The sequence below is a fragment of the Galeopterus variegatus genome, unplaced genomic scaffold (genome assembly GCF_000696425.1).
Source record: "Galeopterus variegatus unplaced genomic scaffold, G_variegatus-3.0.2 Scaffold399, whole genome shotgun sequence".
Taxonomy (NCBI): domain Eukaryota; kingdom Metazoa; phylum Chordata; class Mammalia; order Dermoptera; family Cynocephalidae; genus Galeopterus; species Galeopterus variegatus.
In genome coordinates, this window is record NW_007726510.1 from 653,505 (window position 1) to 664,197 (window position 10,693).

Sequence of the window (10,693 nt, forward strand, 5' to 3'; positions counted from 1 at the left end):
GAACCCATGGCCTCGGCACTACCAGTGCTGCACTCTCCCGAGTGAGCCATGGGGCCGGTCCTAAAAATTTTTTTAAAAGGCAAGAAAAGAGTGGAAGTCAAGAGTCAGGAGCATGAACAAAGAACAGGAGCAACAAATAGAAAGCAGTAACAAATATGGTAGATATTAAGACATTCATATGGCAAATAGCATATGAAAAGATGTTCCACACCATATGTCATCAGAGAAATGCAAATTAAAATGAGATACTGCTACACACCTAGTAGAATGGCCAAAATCCAGAACACTGACGATACCGAATGCTGGTGAAGATGTGGAGCAACAGGAACTCTCATTCATTGCTGGTGGGAATACAAAATGGTATTGCCACAGTTTGGCAGTTTCTTACAAAACAAACCATACTCTTATCATACGATCCAGCATTCACACTCTTTGGCATTTACCCAAAGTAGTTGAAAATTATATGTCTACACAAAAACGTGCACACAATATTTACAGCATCTTTATTCATAATTGCCAAAACCTGGAAGCAACCAAGATGTCCTTCAGTAAGTGAATGGATAAACAAACTATAGTGCATCTAAACAATGGAATATAATTTAGCACTAAAAAGAAATAAGATATCAAGCCATGAAAAGATAGGCAAGAACCTTAAATGCATATTACTAAGTGAAAGAAGCCAGTCAAAAAGGCTACATGCTATATGATTTCAACTATATGACATTCTGGAAAAGGTAAAAATATGGAAACAGTAAAAAGATCAGTGGTTGCCAGGTGTTGGGAGGCAAGAGGGGGATAAATAAGTAGAACACAGAAGATATTTAGAGAAGTGAAACTACTTTGTGTGATACTATAATGGTGGATACATGACATAACACATTTGTCCAAACCCGAAGAATGTTTAGCACCAACAGTAAACCCTAATGTAAACTATGGACTTTGGATGATAATGGTGTGTCATTATAGGTTCATCAAATCTAACAAATGTACTATTCTGATGGGAGATGCTGATAATGGGGAAAGCTATGCCTGTGGGGAAAGATATGGGAAATATCTGACCCTTTCTCTCAATTTTGCTGTGAACCTAAAACTACTCTAAAAATGTCTTTTAAAAGTGTATCGTAAAAATTAATTTTATAAAAGTACTGGATAATTACTTTACCAGTCTTACAATATTTTCCTCTGTTATGAAATGATTGGTATTTTATTATTACATTAACCAAAATTTTTGGCCAGGGTCTAGATTATATCTTGTGGGCCCCTCTAATGGAAACAGCATATACAAAATTTTTTCAAGGTATACATTTTCAAATTATTGCTGAATTCCACACAATTAAAAGAAAGAAGCAACTGAGCTTCCCCAAACAATTTTTCTAGTAAAATGTGTAATCTGTTTTTTTACAAGTGCACAATAGTGCCCAATAACCCCTTCTGATGCAAATCTGACATATCTTCCATTTGACTCAGTAGCCATTCCAAATTGCATGGCTCTCCTCCAGTGCCTCATCCATCTTCATTTCAGTATGGGCACATAGGCTTGTTTCACAAGTTACAAAGAAAATACAGGCTTACAGTTAGGAATCAGTCACTTTGCAAGCTTGCTCTAATTCACTCACACACACATACCAACGTGCACATGGAGATACACAACACAAACACACAAATCCACACATACATCCTCAGACATGAACACTGTCTGCATAGTACCTCTACTTTGACCTCAGTGGAAGAAGAGTCCTGTCTTCTGTAAGCCTTCCTCTGTGATCAGGAGACTACCCCCATATATAGTTTCCTTGACTCTACTTTTTGTTTCTCTTCTTTCTATCTCCTCTGTCATTTCTTCCACCTGGGGCCTCACCTGCACTACTACATTGATATAACAATTGATCTTACTATCTCCAGTCTTCCTCCCCTCAAATCCATTCCCACACTACTTCCAGAACTATCTCTCACAATTTAAATTAAATCAAGAAATTCCCCTGAAGTATATAATATCATTCAGTGTTTCCCTATGACATTCAGGATGCAGTTTTAACTCCATAGTTTGGTAAAATCTGGCCCTATTTTCACTCCAATTTTTTTTTAACCTGTCTTTTTTCCACACATGCACTATGCTCCAACTATGTTGTTACACACAGTTCCCCAAAATTATCACACTACATAACATCTTACTGTCTTTACCCAAACTCTTCCTTTCTCTGAAAATGCTTTTAAACATTTCTTTACCTAGATATCTTATACTCCTCCTTTAAAACAGTAGAAAGGTATGGCAGCCATTGGTTTGACTCATAAATTTTTCAATTCTCCTTTGCTTCTGGGTAGGAGCAAATATTGCATAGTCCCCCATTTGAAGTTAAGCAATTTGTTTTGGCCAATGAAACTTTAAATTCCAGTACATAATGAGACAGTCTCCCTTCCCAGTGCTGCAGGGATCATCCAGATGAAGCCTTCGATGTCTTGGGTCCCTGAGCTTTCCTACATACCTATTCTGGGCACATAGCCTGTGTGAGAAATAAACATTTGCTTTGTTAAGACACCAAGATTTGAGCTTGTTTGTTCCTACAGCATATCCTTGGCTATTGTAATAGATAGAGAGATACCTTTTTCAGGAAGCCTTTCACGAGCCCAACATAGTCTGATTTGAATGCTGATTCTCCAAGTGATGATAGCATTCTGTTCTTACTATTATTATAATAAAACACTGCAGTTAAATGGCTGCTGAAATTACCTGTTTCCCTTATTAAACTATACTCCTGAAGGCAGGACCTGTGTACTTCCTCCCTGTATCCTCACCACTTAGCATAGTGCCTAGCTCCTAGTAAATGCTCAGAGATGTTTGCTGAATTAACGGTTCATTCATACATTCACTCATCAAGATCCAGGGACTACTCTAGTTGCTAGAAATAGAGTAAAACAAAGCAAACAAAAGTCCCTGCCCTCATATGCTTTATATTCTTGTGGGTAGTTACAATAAGGAAGACAAGCATAAAATAGTAGCTCATTTCAGAGTGTTAAATGTCAAAAAGCAGAGAAAGAATATAAAGTGTTGGATGGCGGTCAGGTAAGAATCATTTAGAAGGTGATCTTTTAATACAGATGCAAAAAAAGTAAAGAAATTGGCTGTGAAAATATCTGGGGAGAAGAACAATTCAACAGAGAGAAGAGCAAGTGCAAAAATCCTGAGATGGGAAAATTCATGGCATGTTCAAAGAACAATAAGGAACCAGCCTGTCTAGAGCAAGCGAATGAGAATGACAGTGGTTGGAGATGAAATTAGAGAGGTGACAAGGGTTAAGTCTTGTAGAGATTTTTAGGCCAGTTAAAGAACTTTAACTTCTATCTTGAGGGAAATAGGAAGCCATTGAAAGGTGAGTGAAGTAAGGAGTGGGAAAGGACGGTAGAAAATATGTCAGAGATATAAAGGGATCCATGTTCTTCCATTTTATGTCATTATTTCCTTTCTTCACAACACATAGGAAACACGGCTATATCAATTAATCAAGAAATATTATTATTGAGTAACTTATATTTTATAATGATCTTAATCTGTTCATTACTTACTAAACTAATATCTAATTACTTAAAATCAATATATAATTGCCAAAATACTGTAATGTACCAAAGTATAATAATGCACCAAATATCAAGAGATACTTAATATTTAATGTAGTAACAAATCGTAGCAGACAATTACTAATACTAAATAATTTAACATACAAATCATATATAGATTTATATCTCTATGAATCTTGCTTCATTTACTTGGATTTGCCCAAACACCACGAAATAAATACAAGTAAAAATGTTTCTTCATTGTAATACTGCCTTCCATAAGACAGAACTATGTTTTGAAACCCAAGTTCATTGCCAGAAGCAAACAACCCAAAACAAGAAAAACAAAATTAAAGAAAATAAAACACAAATCAAAACACCTTTTATCAAATGTTAAATCAACACACCTTGTGTTGTGTCCTTGATGCTGCCAAGTCTGAACTCTGGATAGCTGCCAAGCAGTAAGATGTTTCCAAAGGCAACGTCTTTATAGAAGAAGCTGTGCTTACATTCCTGGTAAATTCAATTCCAGATACTAAAAATAATATTCTTGGTTGTTTTTAAGTCTGAACTCTGGATAGCTGCCAAGCAGTAAGATGTTTCCAAAGGCAACGTCTTTATAGAGGAAGCTGTGCTTACATTCCTGGTAAATTCAATTCCAGATACTAAAAATAATATTCTTGGTTGTTTTTTCTTACTGGAATTCAAAATAGAGTATAATTAAATATTAAATGGATAATCTCTAGTTTCCTAATTGTCCACACAATAAAATCGCAGTGAAAGCATTTCCAAAAGGTGTTCTTGTTTAGCCAATGCTGTCACCTGTTCAATCCAAATAAGTTTCTATGGCCAAATATAATTTAAAAATACTGCATACTATGTATGCCCCATTTTCACAAGGCACATTTTCATAATAAAGGTTTTGAGAAGTATTGTAATAGATAAGCCTATTTAAATTTACTTGACCCAAATGTCACAAATAATTTTCCAAAAAGTACAGGATATGCTTCCATTGTATTCTATAGTCAAGAATAAACGTAGAGACTAACTTGAAACTATTTTCTGTTATTTTAACTTGTAGAGGGGTTGACTTACAAAAACAGTTGTATTTATTCAATCATAAATTTTTAAGTATATGTTACTTTCTAAATGTCCATTAAAAAATCAACAAGGAACAATAATCAAGTAATCCATACGTAATTTATTCATTTTTCAATGAATATTTACTGAATACCTATTATGTGCGAGGCACTGAACTTATCTCTGGTTTTACACTGCAATTGCTCTCATATGGATAAAAGTAGCAATTTTAAATGGTTCCAAACTGCTGTCTAATAATAATGCCAATTCAAAATTTAACCCCAAGTATTTGAGAACACAAATTTAACTTATGTTAATAAGATCATTAAAAATTGCTTGCTATTTTTATGTTATTTTTAAATAGTGAGAATAATCCAAGTCAAGAGTCATAATATTAAAGAATAGACTTTTTTAACAAATGGTGCAACAAAAGAATAAAGTTGGACCCTTATCTCACACCATAGACAAAAATTAACTCAAAATAAATCATAGACCTAAATGCAAAGCCTAAAACTATAAAACACTTAGAAGAAAACATAGGAGTAAAACTTCACGACTTTGAGTTAGGCAATAGTTTCTTGGATATAACAACAAATGCACAAAAACAAAACAAAAATTACATAATTTGAACTTCATCAAATAAAAATTTTGTGCTTTTAAGAACATGATCAAGAAAGTGAAAAGACAATCACAGAATGGGAGAAAATATTTGCAAATAATATATGACAAAGGTCTTGTAACCAGAATATGTAAAGAACACTCACAACTCAACCATAAAAAGACAAATAATCTAATTTTAGAAGGGGCAAAGTATTTGAACAAATATTTTTTTCCAAAGAAGATATACAATTTACCAACAAGAACAAGAAAAGAAGCTCAACATCATTATTAACTGATCTAATCAAATCAAAACCACAGTGAGATACCACTTTATTCCCACTAGGATGGGAGTAAAAACTTTTGTGCTTTAAAGAATATGATCAAGAAATATAGAAATATACCAAAAGACAGACAATAACAAGTAGAGATGAAAATGTAGAAAAATTGGAACCTTCATACATTGCTGGTGGAAAAGTAAAATGGTGCACACACATTTTGGAAAACAGTTTGGCAGCTCCTCAAAAAGCCAAATACAGAGTTACTTGATGACCAGCAATTCCGCTCCTAGGTTTAGACAAGAGAAATGAAAACTTATCTCCACACAAACACTTGCACACAATTGTTCATAGCAGTATTATTCTAACAGCCAAAAAATGGAAACAACTTATGATGAACAGATAAACAAAATGCAGTATATCCACTCAATTCAATGTTACTTGGACATAAAAATAAGTGAAATATTGATGCATGTTTCAAAATGGATAAACCTTGAAAACATCATGCTAAGTGAAAAAACCCAGGCACAAAAGTTCTGAATTCATCATTCCTATTCCCTTTATATGAAATGTCCAGAATGGAAAAATCAATAGAGACAGAAAATAGATTAGTGGTTGCTTAGAGGGTGAAGGCAGCGGGATGGAGAGTGACTTAAAATGGGTAAAGTGTGCCTTTCTGAAATAATAAAAATATTCTCAAATTAGATAGTGGTGATAGTTGCACAGCTGTGAAAATGCTAAAAACTACTGAATTGTACACTTGAACAAATCTTAAGATTTATTAAATCTTATGATTATGAATTACATGAGGGTACTTCAAAATGTTCATAAAAAAATAGACTTAAAGATAATACAAATATTTCCATGAACGTTTTGAAGTACCCTCATATTTCAAAAAAGCTGTTATTAAAATGAAAGTTTCAAAATTATACAGGTCTACAGTCCTTATTTAAAGTGTTTGGGCCAGATGTTTCTTAGAAGTTTTTAGATTATAAAAAGGTAATATGTCCCATCTACCATAATTACATAACACTTCTGATGGGATTTGGGGGAAGCACATTAATACTTCATAGAAAAACCTTATACCTACTGATTATATAAACAGTCACATGTCATGTCAAGTCTGGTTTTTGCCTTAATTGATTTTGTGCAAAATTTAAACTTGGGAAAATTTAATTTTTTAGATCTTTTGGATTTTGAAACTATAAATGGTGTTGAGCTCTTATTAATATAATTAATATTAACAACAATAATAATAATACCAGCAGTCACTGTATGCTGAATGGCAACTAATATGGCAAACACTGTGCTAAGCATATCGCATATATTATAAAAAATGTTCAAAACATCCCTGTGGGATAGGTACAACTAACCCCAAATAAGGAAACAGAGTTTTCTAATGATTAAGTGACTTGCCCAAGCATGCAAAGTTGACAGGGTAATGGGCAGAGATTTGTCATCAAATCTATCTTATAATAGAACTCACTCTCTTTCCTTTATGTGGAAGAGTATGTTCATTCCATCCACCTGAGCTATAGACTGGACATTGTAAAATGGACAAAAGTGACTACACACACACACACACACACACACACACACACACGCACACACGAAGGGTCTTCAAAAAGTTCATAGAAAGATTCATCTTATCTTTTAATTCTATTTTCCACAAACTTTTTAAAGTACACTTGTATACACATATATATATCGCAAATATTATTGTAAGAATCAAACGAGATCATTTTTATAAAAATAATGTGTTTTTATGAAATAATATGTCAGATATAAATGCCTATATAAATACGGGACATTATTATCTGGAAAACTATTATCATCATATATCTAAATCAAGGCTCAAAACAGGATATGGTTTCATGTTGCTTTGCGTTGCTTCGCCCCCCACGGATTTGTCACCCCCCCTTCCCTGGGTGACGGAGATGAAAGGATTAGTCAAAGCCCATCTCTTCTGAGCAATGAGAGGCCCCGAAGTGGTTAATCTCCCTTTGGAAAGCTCAAGCGAGAGCCATCCCTTCCTTGGGAAATTAACGCTGAATTGGGGTTCTCTTCCTGTGTTTATTTTCCAGACCAGGAAGTTATAGGAAGAGAACAGAAGTGGGGTTATAGTTTAACAATATAGGCTGGTAACTTTCAGTGAAACAAGCCAGATGACATTCCAGTAGACAATTAAGTCGTCCTATCAACAGTTTGATCTTAGCAAGCATTCCTTCTTAACAGCAATTTCTCAGTATCTTTACATATCAGTAACTAGTCTGTCTTTGAGCCAGCAACCTGCTGTACCACAATCCTTACCTTGCAACAGGGACTTATAGCCTGAGGGAAATTTCCAGTCCTCCGCAAGGTCAATATTTGAAACTGCAAGGCTTTGGAAAACCAGGCCCTGTGAAGTACATATGCTTTTTAGTATATTCCACAGTTTCAGTCAAATTTTACATAGGCATTTAAAGCATATATGTTAATTTTATTAGAAGAAATGCTAAGCATTAACTTAAACATTTTAAAAAATAACATGCTGGTTAGTTCAACTGATTACAGTGTGGTGCTGATAGCTGATAACACCAAGGACAAGGGTTCTGACCCCCATACCGGCCAACAGCAAAAAAAAAAAAAAAAAAAAAAAAAAAAACCTATCTATCTATATATAAATAGATAGATTTTTTTATAGATATATCTATATAAATAGATAGATATGAAAAGAAAATCCAAATATGTTCCAGTGATCCATAATTAAACTTCTATCATCTTGACTTTGATAAAGTTTTTATAAGCTATATATAAAAGTGGTGCATTGTACAAACATATACATTATGTTTTGTCTTTAAAAAGTTCTATCTACCCAGGAGAAGCTAGAACAGATTACTTTTTTAAATCTCATAGGTAACTTCCTAATGTTCTGAAAATTTTAAATGATTTCAGTTTATTTAACAGCGTGACATAAGTCTACATACCACATAAGTTCCTAAGTTACCTAGGGCATTGTTTATATATGCTCCTTCAAAGAAGTTTGTTATAACTAGGACATAGGTAGGTATACCCCAAGGCAAATTTTACTCCATGAAGGTATAGTCACAGAATTGAAGAATTTTAGGGTGTGTTGTATTTGAAAAAATTTAAGAACCACTATTCTAAAATACTAATCTGATTATGTTGCTCTACAATTTAAAAACTTAAAATGTATCCTTACTGCCTACAAAATGAAAATTGCTTTGCATAGCATATAAGAGTCTTTTCAACCCGGGCCAACAGGTCCACATTGCCTCAGCTCCAACCATTTATCCCCTTGTTATGTACCACCCATTAAACTTCTTTCCATTTCCCAACCACACGATCCCACTAATGGCTTCATGGCTTTACAAATCTTGTACTCCTTACTTCAATGTCACCTTAATCCTATTCTTATCTACCTTGAATTCATGGGCATTCTTCAAGACCCCATTCCAATTATATATTTCCTCTGTACAATTCACCTATACCTGCCAGACAAATCTTTGGGTATCTGATTGACATATAACTCACTTATTAAATACTGCACATGTTTATCTCTATAAGCACGAAGCATTTTGGCATACAATAGCAAAGTGTTCATTATTTCTTATGACATTGAGGTATTAACTAACTGATTTTTATCTATGGAAATTAAATTCTAAAATCCTTACATGAATGTTGCTTCATTTAAGGCACAAAGATGGAAAAGAGAAGATCTGGACTATTATATGAAAAGAATAATAGATTTTTGATGTTAACCTTAATCCACATAATACCAGAGATGTTGGGGTAAGTAGAACACTGAAGGACAATAAGTAAGTAAATTTGGGTCCCTTTAATTAAAAATGAAAGTTTAATCTTATACACTAAAGTTTATAGTTCAGGTCAGGAGTTGGAAAACTTTTCTGTAAAGGGCCAGATAAATATTTTAGGCTTTGCATGTCAAGAGGCAAAATCAAGTTATAACTGTGTCACTGCAATTTGTATTGTGCTGAGAAGCAGTGCAAACAAATGAAAAAGCCACATGTGCATCTCTGTGGCAATCTCTCAACTCTGCTGTTGTAATGCCAAAGCAGCCAGATAATACGTCGACAAATGTACGTGGCTGTGTTCCAATAAAAGTTTATTTATAAACAATAAAATTTGAATTTCATATAATTTCACGTCACAAAATATTATAATGTTTTTCTTATACACTAAAGTTTATAGTTCAGGTCAGGAGTTGGAAAACTTTTCTGTAAAGGGCCAGCTAAATATTTTAGGCTTTGCATGTCAAGAGGCAAAATCAATTTATAACTGTGTCACTGCAATTTGTATTGTGCTGAGAAGCAGTGCAAACAAATGAAAAAGCCACATGTGCATCTCTGTGGCAATCTCTCAACTCTGCTGTTGTAATGCCAAAGCAGCCAGATAATACGTCAACAAATGTATGTGGCTGTGTTCCAATAAAAGTTTATTTATAAACAATAAAATTTGAATTTCATATAATTTCACGTCACAAAATATTATAATGTTTGTGATGTTTTCCCAACCATTTAAAATTCTAAGCTCATAGGTCATGAGATATAGGCAGCGGGCCAGATATGGCCCCGTTAGTCATCATTTGCTGACCAACGGTTTCAATATATTTTAAAATCTATTCATACTATTGGATCACCATGTTTCATCTGTGGCATAAATAAATCAGAAGATCACAAAATTTTATTTAATTCTAGATTGTTGTTACAGAATTAATTTTTACAATATATATCTTTTCATGCACACATTTTTTTTTCAATTGCTGTCAATTTTTAACTAGATTTAACATTAGAGCCAACACTGTATTCTAGCAATCTAGGGTGTATCAGTTTTATACACACCCCCACACCCCCATAGCTTTTGTGTTCATTCTGCATTATCTTATAGTAAGTTGATATTTTAGGTTTTTATCCCCAGAAGCAAACATGAAGTAGTTTAGAGTTCTTTATATACATTAGAGTGGTTTTCTGCTGCCAACACACCAAAAGTACAAACTGCATGGGAATTGTTTTTTTAATCCTAAAAATGTTACTCTGTTGTCTTTTATCATTTAATATTACAGAAAAAGAAATCTGAGGCCAGCCTAATTTTTGTTTTCTGATAGTAACATTTTTTTTATTCTTTCTAGATATATAATGCATTTTTTCTTTATCATAATTGGAAAA

The 10,693-nt window shown here is 33.6% G+C and overlaps 1 protein-coding gene across 2 annotated transcripts in view; it reads right to left on the minus strand.

Moving 5' to 3' along the window:
• TRIQK (triple QxxK/R motif containing) overlaps positions 1-4,045 on the minus strand; it is a 75,426-nt gene extending 71,381 nt beyond the window's left edge. For both annotated transcript variants that reach the window (XM_008568327.1, XM_008568326.1), the window contains exon 1: positions 3,960-4,045. The gene's annotated coding sequence lies outside the window, so the exon portion shown is untranslated. The remainder of the gene's footprint in view (positions 1-3,959) is intronic.
• Between the last annotated feature and the right edge of the window lie 6,648 nt (positions 4,046-10,693).